At 43.9% G+C, this 15,984-nt stretch overlaps 1 protein-coding gene across 2 annotated transcripts in view; it reads left to right on the forward strand.

Moving 5' to 3' along the window:
• Positions 1–15,984, forward strand: part of Tnfrsf17 (TNF receptor superfamily member 17) — a 64,409-nt gene that overhangs the window by 22,708 nt on the left and 25,717 nt on the right. Inside the window, exon 1 of one of the 2 annotated variants that reach the window (XM_076937437.1) lies at positions 14,556–14,694. The exons of the other annotated variant lie outside the window; for it this stretch is intronic. The gene's annotated coding sequence lies outside the window, so the exon portion shown is untranslated. Of the gene's footprint in view, positions 1–14,555; positions 14,695–15,984 lie in introns of those variants that run through there. 2 annotated transcript variants of the gene reach the window in all.

The following is a 15,984-nucleotide window of genomic DNA, read 5'->3' on the forward strand; positions in this document are numbered from 1 at the left end:
TAACAAATTAATAAATAAAGCAACACACACACACAAAAAAATAATAAAACCCAAAAGTCAAGTTGGAACTATAACTCCTTGCCTAACATTCAGGAGGCCATGGGTGTGACCCCTAGCACTAAGAAAACAGCAGAAAAACTAAACCCAAGAACAACACCAACAAAACCCTAGGGAGAGAGGTCAAAGCTGGAGATCGTGTGGTGCTCTTCCAGAGGACCTGAGCTTGGTTCTCAGCACCTGTGACCTCTGCTCTACAGAGATCAGATACCTTTGCCCCCATGGGCAACACACACACACACACACACACACACACAAATACATACTTAAAAACTGAAAATACAAGACAACACGAGGAGGGGTCTGGCTTCTGCCCTTTTCATTTTCATTACTTTTTGTTTTCTTTTCTTCTTCATCTAGTGTTGGGGACTGAACCCAAACCCTGGCCGTATATTAGCAGATGTTCTGCTGCTAAGCAACAACTTGTCCCTGTTTTTCCTGTCAGTTTTGGGACAGGATCTCTAACCTGTTGAGGCTGAAGCTGAGCTTCTCCCGTCCCCAGGCACTGGAACTATAGGCCTGTGCCGTCAGACCCAGACTCTACTATTTTTGGATTAGACTAGCTATACCTGCTTCACAAATCCCAAACAACTGGATCAAAAATCTAAATTGGTTGAATTTTTTGTTTTATTTTAATAATGATGATGATGATATCTTTATTATCATAGTACTATCATACTACACGGTCACTCTGTAGCCCTGGGTAGTCTCAGACTTGATAGGTAGACCAGGCTGGCCTAGAACTCATATAGATCCACCTGCCTCTGCTTCCTGAGTGCTAGGATTGAAGGCCTGTTAAGTGTATAGCGTGTAATTAGTTAAACCTCTTTGGCTCCTGGTGCACTGCACCCTCCTAAGAGCTGTTTGGATTCATGAATACTCTCTCTCTCTCTCTCTCTCTCTCTCTCTCTCTCTCTCTCTCTCTCTCTCTCTCACCAGCTAATTTTGATATGCCTTAACTAGCTTAAATGTTTGGGTACTTCTAAACTCCCTGTGGCTAGCAAACACTCCCCCTCTGGTATTCCTGAATTAACATTTTGTTTGTTTGTTTGTTTTTTGTTTTTTGAGGCTGGGTTTCTCTGTGTAGCCCTGGCTGTCCTGGAATTCACTCTGTAGACCAGGCTGGCCTCAAACTCAGAAATCTGCCTGCCTCTGCCTCCCAAGTGCTGGGATTAAAGGCATGTGCCACCACTGCCCAGCTGAATTAACATCTTTTAAATTCTATATTTCATCTCTGCTACCCCAGACACAATTGGGGGAGTGGCCCCTAGGGCCACTTTCCCAGTTCTTACATGGCAGCTGGACTTTAAGTCTACTCTCTTTTCTTCCCTGTCATGGCGAGTCTCCTTCTCTCTCCCTTGGTCCCTTGCCTGCACAATCTAAAAGTCCCACCCCATCTCCCTGCCCATCCACTGGCTCTATGACAATTCTTTATTACCAATTAAAGCCAGCTGGGGGCAGGGACCCTCAGGTCTGGAAGAGTGGCTTTTGGGAGCCAAGATAAGACAAAACATTAGAACCAATTCCCAACAAAGTGCTCTACCAAGACATACATTCCCAGCCTGAAAATTTGTTTTTTGGGTTTTTTTGTTTGTTTTGTTTTTCAAGACAGGGTTTCTCTGTGTAGCCCGGGCTGTCCTGGAACTCACTCTGTAGACCAGGCTGGCCTCGAATTCAGAAATCCGCCTGCCTCTGCCTCCCAAGTGCTGGGATTAAAGGCGTGCACCACCACTGCTCAGCTGAAAATTTGTTTTTTTAACATCTATTAGGACACAAAACAACCATCTGGAAGATGCAGTGCAGTATTTAAACTGTTCCCCACAACCTGCTACATTGTAGCATTATACCTGTGGAAAGTGCAGGTCTTCTCCAACTGCCTTGCTACCAGTTCCATATGCAAATTGCCCTAGGAGTTCATGAATAATACCAAGTCAGGATCAGGAACCTGCTGGTGGGAAAGCCCGAGTTCTGCTTATTTGTGTTGTTATTGTTAATTTAGGTTTTGGTGCTAAGGATGGAATTGAGGGCTTCACACATACTGGGCAAATGTTGGGAGCTGACTTGTAGCAGAAAGCGGCTATCAGCTTTGCAGCCATCTTGAGCCATATACCCTGACATGAGACTTGTTTTTCAACAGTCTACAACAGCTGAGCACATGCTGATATCCCACATAACTTGTTTTGCTGTTTAGTGCCCCAAGCTGCTCCAGTTTGCAGGTTGGGGTTCAGCAAGAGAGAGAGAGTGAGGATGAACACGAGCAATGGAGACCAGACAGAGTGTGATTCAATCCTGTTTATTCTTCAGTCTCTCTTCCTAGTCCAAGTCCCTAGTCTTGAGTTCCTAATCCCTAGTTCCTAGTCCCTAGTGCATCCAAGTTCCAAGTTCTAGTCTCCAGTCTCATCCAAGCACAAGTGTCTAATTCCTAGTTCCTGTCTTGAGCCTCAAGTGCCTACTCCAAGTGCCTAATACCTAATAATAATTTATTCTGTCTGCCTCTTGCCTTTTATATGTCTCACTTCTAAGCCACACCTTTAAGTCACGCCTTTAAGTCATGCCCTTAGGTCTTGTCTCTAAATCTGATCTCTAAGTCACGCCCTTAATTCACACACCTTTAAGTCTCACACAACCAAGGGAAAATCCTGGGTATCTAAAACAAGATGTTATCAGAGTGTGCTCAGCTGTTGTAGGCTGATGTAATCAAGTCTCTTGTCAGGGTATATGGCTCAAGATGGCTGCAAGGATGATAGCCGCCTTCTGTCAGCTCCCCACAGGCAAATGCAGCACCACTGAGCTAAAAATTCACAGCCCAGCCGGGCGGTGGTGGCGCACGCCTTTAATCCCAGCACTTGGGAGGCAGAGGCAGGCGGATTTCTGAGTTCGAGGCCAGCCTAGTCTACAGAGTGAGTTCCAGGACAGCCAGGGCTACACAGAGAAACCCTGTCTCGAAAAACCAAAAAAAAAAAAAAAAAAAAAAAAAATTCACAGCCCAGAGCTCTACTTTTCACAAAATCATCCTAAGGCGTTCCTGGCATCCTCCCTGCCTGCCCCTTCGCAGCACTTGGGGAAACTGTATCCCAGAATGCCAGCCTTGAAAGATGTTCATCCAGATCTACAAAGCAGTTAGGGGTCACAGTCAAGAGAGCAAATGAGGAGAGAGCAATATAATTAGAACCATCATGAGGATCTCCCTCATGATCGTGAGAGCCTTCCCTTGGCAGACTAATTCAATTCTAATTCATTGCCTGCTGTTCTTTGCAGTTCAATACCTGGCTTCTGTTAGTGATCCATGATGCTTTTAAAATGCATGTTTATAAGCCAGGGAGGTGTCCTAGAACCTTCTGCAGCGATGGAGCGTGACAGGTGTGCCAACAGCCATATGGGCTGCGGCTACTGAGTGTTTGAAATTTAGCTGGAGACACTGAAGAACCGAATATTTTATTTGAATTAATTTAATTGATTTAGATTGTTAATGTTTGGTTGCCAGTGAGATTGGGAGGTTCCAGCAAATAGGAAAGGCTCCTTGGATTGAGGCAACAGAAGGGGCCTGCAAGCAGATGTGTTTACCTCTCCCCTTTCTCAAACTTAAGGTTCTTCTTAGGAGCCTGGGAATGTCTGCATTATTCAAATGGTTAGTCCCTGTCTCTCTGTCCCTAACCTATGCTTGCCATTTTTCTTTGGGGGAAAATGGTTTCACATCTATTCAGAAGCAAGCAGTACTAATTGAATTCAGAGTGCTATGAAGAAAAAAAAAAAGGCATGAAGGTGGAAGGAGACAGGTAGGTGAGTGGGGGAGTGGATACAATCAATGTGCATTGTATAAATGTATGAAATTGTCAAAGTAGGATAAAATGTTAAGGATAAAGTGCCTTCCATTCATAGGCATGAAGTTCAGTTCCCAGAACTCTCATAAAAAACTGGTTGTAGTGGCATGTACTGTAACCCTAGAGCTAGAGAGGCAGAAAGCAGAGGATCCCAGCAGCTGGACTGCCTGAGAGACTCTGCCCCAAATAAATAAGGTGGAGAGGTACATAAAAGAAATCTGATCTTGACCTCTGGTGCGCGAGCGTGCACACACACACACATACACACACACACACACACACACGTACACACACACACATGCACACAAACACACACACAGAGTAATTAAAATGGACTCAGACATGTAAGTCAGCAGAGTGCTTGCCCGATGTTTATGAAGCCCTGGGTTTCATCTCCGTTTCTGCATAGGGTGTGGTGGTGTGAATGCCTGTTATTTTGGCCCTGGGTAGGAGATAGGAGGGTCAGAAGTTTAAGGTTAGCCTGGACTACCCGAAACCATCTTTAAAAAAAAAGTTTAAAAAGTAGTTAAAATGGTAAATTATGTTATATATTTTATCAGCATGCATTTTTTAAGTCACAAAGATTTAATACTACTACCAAATTTTTTAAGCAGTAGTTCTTATCCTGCTCCTTAAGGAAAAGTCCTGAGAATAAATCATAAGGGGAAAATATCTCAAGAGTAAGGGAAGCTATGAGGAAGGTGGAGGAATTGTTAGTAATTCTTCTGTGCTGTGAGGCTGATGGCAACCTGGCTTTGTCTGGTAGATAGTGTAGACTTCTAGTTTTTCAGTTTTTATTTTGTTTTGGGGGAAGGACCTTGCTACATAGCCCAAGCTGGCTTGAACCCACAGTTCTTTGACAGCGAGAAATTCTGAAAATAAAATGTGCTCCAGAGACAAGGAGAGGTTGGGATGTTGTAGGTCAAGGGGATACTTTCCTTATTCTGGGCTAGCCTTAGACCCCTGAATAGCTTTAGACTCCTGCATAGCTTTAGACCCTGCAGAACTTTAGACTCCTTGCCTCCCCCTGTGTCAGAACATCCTATAACTGAGAGATACATCCTTAGGAATATATTAACTCAGCAGATCTCCAGCCTCCACTGACCTAGAAGGTAAGAAAGTCATCAGATAACATCTAAGCCTACAGGAAAGCATCCCCATCTTGCTGTAACCACCTCTCTCGTGTACCCATCAATAATATATTTGGAATGTATCTTGATTTATGGCTTTCTTTATTTTGTCACTCTGAAAACTCCATGGACTGCTTCCACACGAGAACATGGAATTTGATGTACCAAGACCTGTCTTCCCAGGCCATGGTCACTCAAGTTTTGCTATAGAACAAACGCTTATTCCTTTTGAGGTGGAAACTGTGTTTCTCATTTGCTTCCCCCACGGCCCCACCTCCCAGCCTCCCACCACATCCTACCTTGAAAACAACATTATGGCATGAAGATGTGTCTTAATCCCCAGCACCACAGAGATGCGATGTGGTGTCAAATGTCTGACACTCCAGCAGTTGGGGAGTGAAGACTGCAAGATCATTAATTTCAGGTTATCACTGAATCTTCAGTGAGTTTAAGGCTAGCCTGAGCTACATGTTACCAGAGAAAAGAAGGAAGGAAGTAGTGTGGTTTGGAGCTGACATGTCTTATTAACTACTTAGCTAAATAATGTGAATCTGGAGTCTAACACAGTTATATCTTATATATCTTATATATCTTATAAGATGATTATCTTATAAATACTTTGAACAAGCCCTTCCTTCCTTTCTTCCTTCTTCCCTCCCTCCTTCCCTCCCTCCCTCCCTTCCTTCCTTCCTTCTTTCCTTCCTTCCTTTTTTGAGATCTCACTATGGAGCCCTTGCTGACCTGGAATTCTTTATGTAGACCAGATTAGCTTCAGACTACCAGAGATCCACCTGCCTCTGCCTCCTAAATGCTGGGATTAGGGGCGTGCACTACCATGCCTGGCTTGTTTTTGTTTTCTGGTTTGTTTGTTTTTATTTTTGTTTTCATAGGGTTTCTTTGTGTAGCTGGAGAACTCATTCTGTAGACCAGGATGACCTTGAACTCAGTGCCTGCCTCTGCCTCCTGCGTGTTGGGATTGAAGACTGTATGTACACCACTGCCCAGAAAATCCAATGGTGTGCCCTTGCCCCAGCTTTAAGCAGGCCTGAAAGACCTTGTTTACCACAATAGACCAAATAATAGGACCCAGGTGGAGTTACCCACCTCAGTTGCACGTGCAACCTGCTACAGGAATTTAGAAGAATAACCTGCCCACTTGTAGCCGCCGGCGACCACAAGTCAACTGGGTTCACCTGAAAGGGGGGCTGGGAAAGAAAGGGGACGGAGGGCGAGAAGAGATGAGGCCAAGACAAAGTTCTCTGATCAAGGCCCCAAGCTTTAATATTCAGCTCTCAATTTAAAAGGGAAGACCCAACCCACAACCCCTCCTGGTTTCAGATGGGTGGGATAATCCATAGTCCGTTCCAGGTCACGGCCAGAGATGTCTCAAGGCAAGCCCAGGGGCAGTTCTGCTTCTGTGTTCTGGGCAGCCAAGGTGGGTAACTCCACCTAGATCCTGTCACTTGACCTTGTTGTGGTAAACAAGGTCTCTTCAGGCTTGCTCATGGTGGGGGGAAGGTTACATCCACTGAGCTTGCCTTGAGACACCTCCAGCTGTGACAAAGGATGGGTTTCTTCACCCATCTCCAGCAGTGGCACAGGATGGGCTCCCCTACTCATCTCTGGCTGAAACAAGAAGGAGGAGTTCCGTGGGGTTTTCCCTTTAAATTGAAGAGCTGAACATTAAACTTTGAGCCTTGATCAGAGAACTTCGTCTTGGCTCCCACGTTTCTCTTGCCCTCCGTCCCTTTCTTCATTTCCAGACCCTCTTTCAGGTGAACCAAGTTCACCTGACCACAGGTGGCTACACAATGGGTGCACTCCAACCCCACTTTTCCTTGCAACAGGCCAGGATGGTTACCACTAACCACTATACTAATGAGAGTTAGCCGTGTTTGTTGTTGTTGTTTTTAAAAGAAAAACAAAACAACAACAACAACAAAAAAACCAAACCCAAGATCTCCCTGTATTAAGGCCTAGGTAACTGATGCCTGTCTAGCCAGCCATTTTATGCTGTTACAAGGAAACTTTCTCATGTACCATTACTGGAAACTTCTTCATGCCTGAGTTAACCGTTAATCCAAATTCTGTTATGCTCTATGCTTTGGTGTTCTTGGAAACCAATCACAACAGAGGCCACTTAGAACTGCTTTGTATAGATAGTCACAATAAGCTTGAACCTCAGGCCTCCCTGGGAATTGATATCTTACTTGGCAGAAAGAGACATGTGTGTGGGTAACTGACATCTCGGTTGGCAAGTTGGGACATGAACGCTAGGCAAGTCATTATCCAGCCACACTAGAATAACTTAATCAATGAAGACAGTGTAAGTATACCACAAAAACATGTTCCTAAGGAAGTCACCTATACCTAAATCCTGATTGGTGGAATAACTTGGCACAGATTTTTGTGGATTTCAGGCTTAAAAACTCTATAGGATTCTGGATTGGGGTCACAGTCTGGCTTCCGAGTCCAGGCTGTGTCCATGATCAATCAGCCCTGGGATGAATGCTCAGTAACCTACCCCTGTCTGAGTGAAATAATCTCCTGTACCCCCCAACACCCCGGTGTATCTTAAGTTGATCTCAAACTCATGATCCTCTTGCCTCAGCTTCCCAAGAGTTAGGATTTCATGTATAAGCCAATGTACTTAGTCATGCATGTGGTTTTAGTCACTACATGTAGCAATTGTATGTATTTATGGGGCACAGTGTGGTATAGATTAATTGGTTTGTTTCTTTTCCTGTTAGCTTCCAAATAAATCTCAGACTATGATTTACTTACTTAGCTTTTACACAGTTATGGGAGGTTACCCCTAAATCTATATTTCTATTGGCTAGACTGTCTACTTCCAACTGTGTTACTCAAGTACCTGCTGTTTGAATCTCACCCGGGTTACTTCTGCTCCAGCAGTCTGTCCTGGTGGGGGGCATTTCACTTGGGTGCATGCTCCTAGTCTATCAAGTCTAATGGAGACCTCCTGTCTTCTCCATCTTCCTCCTCCTTCACTCCCCTTTCTTTCCTCCTGGTCCCTACCTGTGACCCTAGGCTGGTAACTCAAACTCCACCTCTTCTATTCTCCCAAGTAATTGGCTGTAGCCACCTTTATTTAACCAATAGTTTTAAATTGGGGAGCAAAGTTTACATAGCATTGTTTGGTGCACATGATCTTTGGGGCCAGTAGTTCGCATTTGAATGCACAGCACCACCAGACCAGTCCCAACAGTGTAGGACTTCAGTGCTGGTATGATGAGAATAACAGACAGACAGATCAGGGTAAATTAATATAGCTGTCCTTCAGATATTCTTTGTATTGTTAACATTTAAAAAAACTCTTCTTTGTTGTTTTTTTGGTTTTGGTTTGTTTTTGCTTTTTGCTTTTTCGAGACACATTTCCTGGAACTGGATTTGTAGAGCAGGCTGGCTTTGAACTCATAGCAATTCACCTGCTTCTGCCTCTTGAGTGCTGGGATTAAAAGTGTGTGCCACCATTCTTGGTCTAAAGATCTTTTTTTTTTTTTTTTTAAATGCTATTCAGCCAGGCATAGAGGTTCATACGTGGGAGGTACTTGGGAGGCAGAGGCAGGCAGATCTTTGAGTTCCAGGCCAGCCTGGTCTACAGAACTAGTTTTAGGACAGCCAGGGCTATGCAGAGAAACCACATCTCAAAAAACAAACAAAAAGCTATTCATTTATTGTATGCTGGTGTACCGCATGCGTGTGTGCTAGCTACTGCATGTATGTGGAAGTAGGATGACAACTTGTGGGGTTCTCTTTTACCATGAGGGTGCTGAGGTTAAATTTAGGTCCTTTAGCTTTGTTAGTGTAAATTTAGGTCCTTTAGCTTTGTTAGTGTTGAACCTTCTCTCTAGGGCTTCTCCATATTTTTTTTTAGATAGCGTCTCCTGTAAAATCGAAGTAAAAAAGCTCACTACACTTCTGATCTTCCCATCTTTACCTCCCAAGTACTGAGATTGCAGGCACACACCACCAAACCTCTTCAATATTGTGCTAGAAATGGACCCCAGGGTTACAAGGTGAGCCCTTTACCCCCTGAGCCACACCCCCAGCCCACTTTTCAGAGCCTTTCTGTCCACACTGTCTAATACTGCCTGGAGCAAGAACAGGGCTTCACCAACCATTCCCATGTTGGTAGAGAGGGGGTGGTGTGTTAGTTTAGTGCTTAGAAACACATTTTTATTTTTTACTTACCCCCTACAAATATAATTACATTCTGTTTCTTTGAGGTTGAAATCGTGTTGTCAGATTAGCCCAGCTGGTGGATGCTAATCCTCAGGGCTGTTACTAAACACTGCTAATGTCACTAAGCTAATAACAGCACCACAGTGAGACTAGGAGCTGGTCGCCTTCATTTCCAGCAGGGTGATTAGAAGCTGTTGATAATCACCTGGCAGAAAGACTAGCTGATTTCCAATTAACAGACTAGACAAACAGTATTCATTTGTAAATTTTGTTTGGTCGTAATAAATGTACTGCTTCTATAATCTAATTTCCAATTAAACATAGGTTTGGAGCATGGCCATTTATGACACTGGATCAATATTTGCATAGTTGCTCTTTAGTGGTTTTTGTTTTTTTTAAGAAGCATGGGATGCTTGTCTTCACTATGCCATCTGTCACTCTGAGGGGTTAGAGACTGGATACAAAGACCTCTATTGGGCTGGAACTCAGGAGGTGTGTTACAGGTGACCCACTAGAGATGAACACTCAGACCCAGTATATAGCCAAGTGAAAATCTTCAGTTCAGCTGATTAGGAGCACATACAGGTATTTGGGGACCTATGTGTGGTCCCAAATGTCTAGAGCACAGGGTTTGGGAAGGCAAAGTTCAAGTTCTGTCATCTCTGTCAGCAGCTGCAGGGAGGTTCTGCACAAGCAGGCAGTTTAACCGAAGCTGAGATGAGTTAGCTGGGGCATCTTGACATCTGGCTTCTAGAATAGAGCTGGGTAGATTTCCATGGGCTTTTCCATCAAGGAGATCAAATTCTAGTTAAACCTGAAGTGCCCTCAGCAAGAAGACAAGATGGAGGAACCTCTGCACTGTATTTCCCTGTCACAGGTGGCCTTGGGAAGATCAAAAGTTCAAGACCATTTTCAGCCACAGAGAAAATTTGAGGCCAGCCTGGTCTACATAGTGAGTTCTAGCGCAGTCAGGGCAATGCAGAGAGAGCCTGTCATAACAGTAACAGCAGCAACAACAGCAGCAGCAGAAATAAACAATCCTGTTTGTTTGTGGAGCTGGGCCCCATGTCAGACTCCTGGCTGGCCGGGACGAACTGGAGAGGCCCATGCTCTCCCAAACGGACTGCCCTGCAGCCTTGGTCATTGTTCCCTTTGTTGTCCATGGCTATCATGCCACCCTGCCTCCTGGCATCCAGAACCAGTAAGACACATCATCGCATGTGCTGGGCAAGGAAGCTTCTCGGGAAATGTCTGGAGGGGCTCAGCAAAGCTTCATATACAATCTGCTTCCCTTCAGCGTTCAATCACTGACAGAATTTACACCCTAAATAACATTTACCACTCTAACTGGGTGCCCAACATCATGACAGTTCCTCTCAAATTCACCTTGCCTGAGAAAATTTTTGAATTGGATTTCTCTAACTTTTCTTTGTTTGGTTTTTTTAAAAAGCATAATGGAGGTTAGTTATTGTTAATAATAATTATCATCATCATTAATTAGTTTGGGGGGCTTAATTTTTTGTTAAGTTTGATTTCATTTCTTTTTTGAGAGCTTTCTACATCTGGGCTATTCCTGCTTCCTCTGTTCCTTCCAAATGTCTCATTTTCTCCTTCCCAAACTCACGGTCTTGCTGGGTGGTAGTGACACACACACCCCTTTATTCCCAGCACTCAGGAGACAGAGGCAGATGGATCTCTGTGAGTTGGAGGCCAGCCTGGTCTACATAATAAGTTCTAGGCTAGTCAAGGCTACATAGTGAGTCTCTGTCTCTCTTGCGCTCTCTCTCTCTCTCTCTCTCTCTCTCTCTCTCTCTCTCTCTCTCTCGCTTTCTTCTTTAATTATTACTCCTCTATGTATATACACACACATATATACAATGTAACCTACTGAGTTCCTTTATGTATACACACACACATACACACACATACACACACACACACACACACACACACACACACACACACATATATATATATATATATAACCTACTGAGTTCCTTCAGCTTTGCATCTGTGAACATGTATGCAGTGTCGATCTGGAAGAAGCTAATTCCTTCTCTCTCAGCAGCCATTGACCATCTGAAAGGCATGAAAGAAACCAGGTAGAATTTCTTCTGTCCATTTCAGCACTTCAACTGGTGTCATTATGTTGGTCTTGTTCAGGCAACCATACTGTTGAGATTTTATGGGTGTGTTTTTCCCATAATGCCTAGGGGGCTTCATCTAGCAACAAGTGTTCTAGGCTTCTGGCTCTTATAATCCTTGTACTCCCCCTTCCATGATTTTCTCTGAGCCTTCGGTGTAGGGCTTGCATTGAAGACATAGCAGTTGGATTTGGGGACCCCACAGTTCTTTACTCTATGTTTTGACCAGTTAGTAATTTTTGCAACAGTTTTCATCTGATTCTCTGATTAAGGACAAGAGCTACAGACTGGGCCAGTGCACAGGGTTTAAACATTTTTAATTGAGATTTTTATTTCTTTTGCGTGAGTATGTATGTGCTTGTGTAGATGTGTGTGTCCCTAGTGTTCAAGGGGCCAGAGAGATACTTTGTCTTTCCACCATGTGGGCTCCAAGAACCAAACTCAGGTATTCAGGTTGAGGACAGCACCTTTACATGATGAAGCATCTCACCAGCTCCTGGAATTTATTAAGACATTTTAATATAGAGTTTAAGCCTTCTGGTTAAGAGAAAGAAAAGTGCTTAGGAAGAAAGTAAGACATCCAGCAAGGAATATAAGTGGGGGCTTCTCAAAGGAGGCTCACCCCTTTAGTCTCCCTGCCCTCTCTGTGTGCACTTTTGATGGATGGTTAATTTAAAAGAGCTGAGGGCTGGAGTGTAACACAGTGGGTAGAGGGCTTGCCTAGCATGTGAAAGGAAGCCCTGGGTTCCTTCTTCATCCTGAGTACCTCATAAAGCCAGACTGTTATTTGCTGCAATCTGAGCACTTGGGAGATAGGGAGGCAGGAGGGATCAGAAGTTCAAGACCCACTGGAGATACTGTCTTTGTCCACAAAACTAGCTTTGTCCAAGCTTGGATTTGAACCCTGTGATGGATTGTTGAGGAAGGATGTAAGCTAGGAAACAGTTGTATTCTTGCAGCATGGAGGATGAAAATGTGTGTAGAAAGCCTTTAAAAAGACAGAACACATTCAGGAGTAGTGATGCACTCCTGTAGTCCCAGCACATTGGAGGCAGAGGCAGAAAGTTCAGGGGTTTGAGGCCATTCCCAGCTGTCTATTTCAGTGTGGACTACATGAGACTCTGACTGAGAAAACGAAACAATAAAGGTTAGAACCCCAGTTATGGGCATTTCTATGAGCAGGGCCCTAAGTTTTCTGGCATCTGCCCATGGTCTGTGAGGGTTCAGCTCCTGGACATGAGGTTATCAGTTTCACTTCCTGACAGCTAACTACAGACTGCCCTCTAGACCCCAACTGCTGCCTCTACAGACAAACAGAAACAGAGCCCTCACCCCCCAACCCCAAGCTGGTGATCTGAGAGCTAGCTGTAAATAACAGAGTTGGGGTTCTGCCTAGAGTGAGAATTCTCATGAGAGGTCAGTGGTAACAGCCCTAACTTGTCAACCTTCCTCTTTGCTGATGTTCAGACTTGGTTTCTGCTGACCCTTGTGTCTTGGCACAGTGAGTGGGAACAATGCCCTCCTGAGCCTCTGGCAGAGATCAGCAAACTCATTGTTCCCATGGTTGAACAGAGCCAAGAGGGAGGTTTTAGCCTTAGGACTGTGGCTCACAGAGGCAAAGCTAACTTTATGCTGTGCTTGTGTATGTGGGGCTCATCACAGAACCCCTCGAATAGGCTCTTATGAAGGTCACGGGGTCCGAGTTAAGAAGGGTTGAGCATAGTCTTTAGCAATGCAAAAGTGTTAAAGCATTTTGTGATATGATTCAAGGAGGATTTATTTGCTTACAACTTTAAAATAAATGATTTTACTTGTTTTTACTTTACGTGTATGAATGTTTGCTTGTTTGTATGTATGTGTAGGGCACGTATACCTGGTGCCCTTGGAGAATCTTCACTCCAGGCAGAATCCCAGTCTATTACGGATGGGATTCCTTGGAACTGCAAAGGATGGTTGTGAGCTACCATATGGGTGCTGGGAACTGAACTTGGGGTGCTGGGAACTGAACTTGGGGTGTTGGGAACTGAACTTGGGGTGTTGGGAACTGAACTTGGGTTCTGTACAAGAGCAGTCAGTGCTGCTGAGCCATCTCTCTCTGATTTGTTTTTTGAGACAGGGTCTCACTCTGTAGATGAGGCTGGCCTCAAACTCACAGAGATCTGCCTGCCTCTACCTCCTGAGTGCTGGGACTAAAGGTGTGCGCCACTACACTTCATTGTTTGTTTGGAGACAAACTATTGTTAGATTTGTCAGATGGGCTTTTAAAGTGAGATCTCCCTACCTTAGCCTCTAGAGACATGAGATTATAAGCATGTCCACTTCATAGTCTTTTTTTTATTCTTTTTTATATTTCACTTTTAAAATAACATTTTTATGTGTATGTGTGCAGGTGCACCTATGTGTAGAGATGACAAAGCTGGGCATGGTTGTGCGTGCTTTTAATCCCAGTACTCAGGAGACAGGCAGGTGCAAGGCAAGGCAAGTTCTTTTTTTTTTTTTTTTTGAGACAGGGTTCTCTGTGTAGCCCTGGCTGTCCTGGAACTCACTCTGTAGATACCAGGGTCCTTCTGGTCCTTTGTGAAGGCTGCTGGCTCTGAATTCTGAAGGTGTAGAACCTGGTCTTGGGGATTTCTGTTGCTCCCATCCTTCCCACTATACTCCCAGAAAGCAGCCGTCAGGGACTCCTTGCGGTGATCAGTCTCTAGAAGGCTGGGCATTTTTGCCAAGTTGCAGTAGAACAAGGCTGGCTACTTGAGATAGAATCTTGCTATGTGGCTCAGGTTGGCCTTGAACCTATAATCCTCTGCTTCTGTACTGGGATTAAGACATGCACTACTTTGTCCAGAATTAAAACATTGTTTTTAATTATTGAAATTAGATTTATTTAGTGTGTGTGTGTTCTTGTGGATGGGGCTGTATTCCTGCCATGGTGCCTGTGTGGAGGTCAGAGGGCAACTTGCAGGAGTTGGGTCTCTCCTTCTACCACATGGGTCCTGGAAACAAAACTCAGGTGACCTGCCTTGGTGCCAATTGCCTCTACCCTCTCAGCTATTTTGCTGTCCCTCAAAGCATTGTGGGCTAAATGATATTTTATCCTCTTTCTGTTGTGGCAAACATGGTTCTCCCGTTTAGCCCATCACTATGGTGACCTTCAGTGGTAAATTTGTTTGTGTCTAGCTCCACTTACATTCTTGAGATGGGCCCTGACTGCTTATCAAGATAGTTATGATTGAGCCATTTCTTTTCAGAAGATATGGTGAAGCTCCAACTCCTTCCTGTGGACCTGCGATTGTGACTTGTAACTTTATTTGGAGTCTTCTAAGATAATATCAAGTTAAGGTGAGGCCATTAGGATGGGATATAATCTAGTATGACTGGCTTTCTCATAAGAGGAAAACACTCATGAAGGAGTGTGCTGCACTGCTCAGTGGGAGGGTACTTGCCTGGCCTGTACTAGATCTGAGATTGACTCCAATACTACAAAGACAAAACTATGAAAGAAAAACACTCCATGTACGAACCAATGAGCCCAAGGCAAGAACAAGAGAGGCGGAGCTTGCCCTATACCAGCACAGAGGAGGGACACTAACACACGAAACCAGAGTGTTGTGGTATACCATCCCCCAGGGGTTGCCTGAAGCTGTGGACAGTGCTGATGCTGTACATACTGGGCTTTTTCACGAGTTCCTATTGTCAAAGTTTAATTTATAAATTAGGTACAGAGATGAACAATAATTGATGGTGAAACAACCATGTGTGCTAATGGGGTTATATGAATGTGGTCTCTTTCAAAATATGTTCTTGCGCTTTTGCCTTTTCTCTTAAAGAGAACAGTATAGCACCTTGTGAGTTGACAGCACCAGGACTCTTGCTCTTAGAGACCATTGATAATGGAAGTGTTAGGTAAACAAGCATTGTAAATATTGTGGTGGTCAGTCAGACTGGGAAAGCTGTTAAGTAACTAATGGGCAGGTTGTGTACACAGCACAGATATACTAGACAGGTATAAACAAATCCGGATAAATCCAGGATAATGTCACATTAAGCTCATCAAAATGGCCTTATTTTAGAATTTGTTACTTGCTACTGGAATTTCCATTTAATATTTTCCACAATTGACTATGAGTCACTGGTGTGGAAAGTGAAACCATGGGTAAGGAGGGGCTAATCTACTATATGTATTATTTTTTTTTAATGTGCATGTATGTGTGTGTACATGCGTGTGTGTGTGTGTGTACATGCTTGTGTGTGTGTGTCCTTATAGAACCTTAATTCTGGGGACTGAATTGTGGTCATCTGGCCTGGCAGCAAGTGTCCCTAACCACTGAGGCATCTTGCCAGTCCTATACTGTATTCTTAAAACCTGTTATAGTGGATATTGTATTTAGGATTTTAGCATTTCTACTCATAAGAAAAATAGTCTTATTATTTTCTTATTTTTCTTATCTCATTTTGGAATCAAGAATATACACATTTTGTGCCCTATGGATAGCTTTAGAATCCACTGGCAAAGTCATCTATCTGGGCCTGAATTTTTTGTTTTGGAGGTATTGGTACTTTTCTGAGTCTTTTTTGTATCCCTGGATGGCCTGAATCTGAGGATGGTCTTGAACTTCTGAATCACTGAGG

The sequence above is a fragment of the Arvicanthis niloticus genome, chromosome 6 (genome assembly GCF_011762505.2).
Source record: "Arvicanthis niloticus isolate mArvNil1 chromosome 6, mArvNil1.pat.X, whole genome shotgun sequence".
Lineage (NCBI taxonomy): Eukaryota > Metazoa > Chordata > Mammalia > Rodentia > Muridae > Arvicanthis > Arvicanthis niloticus.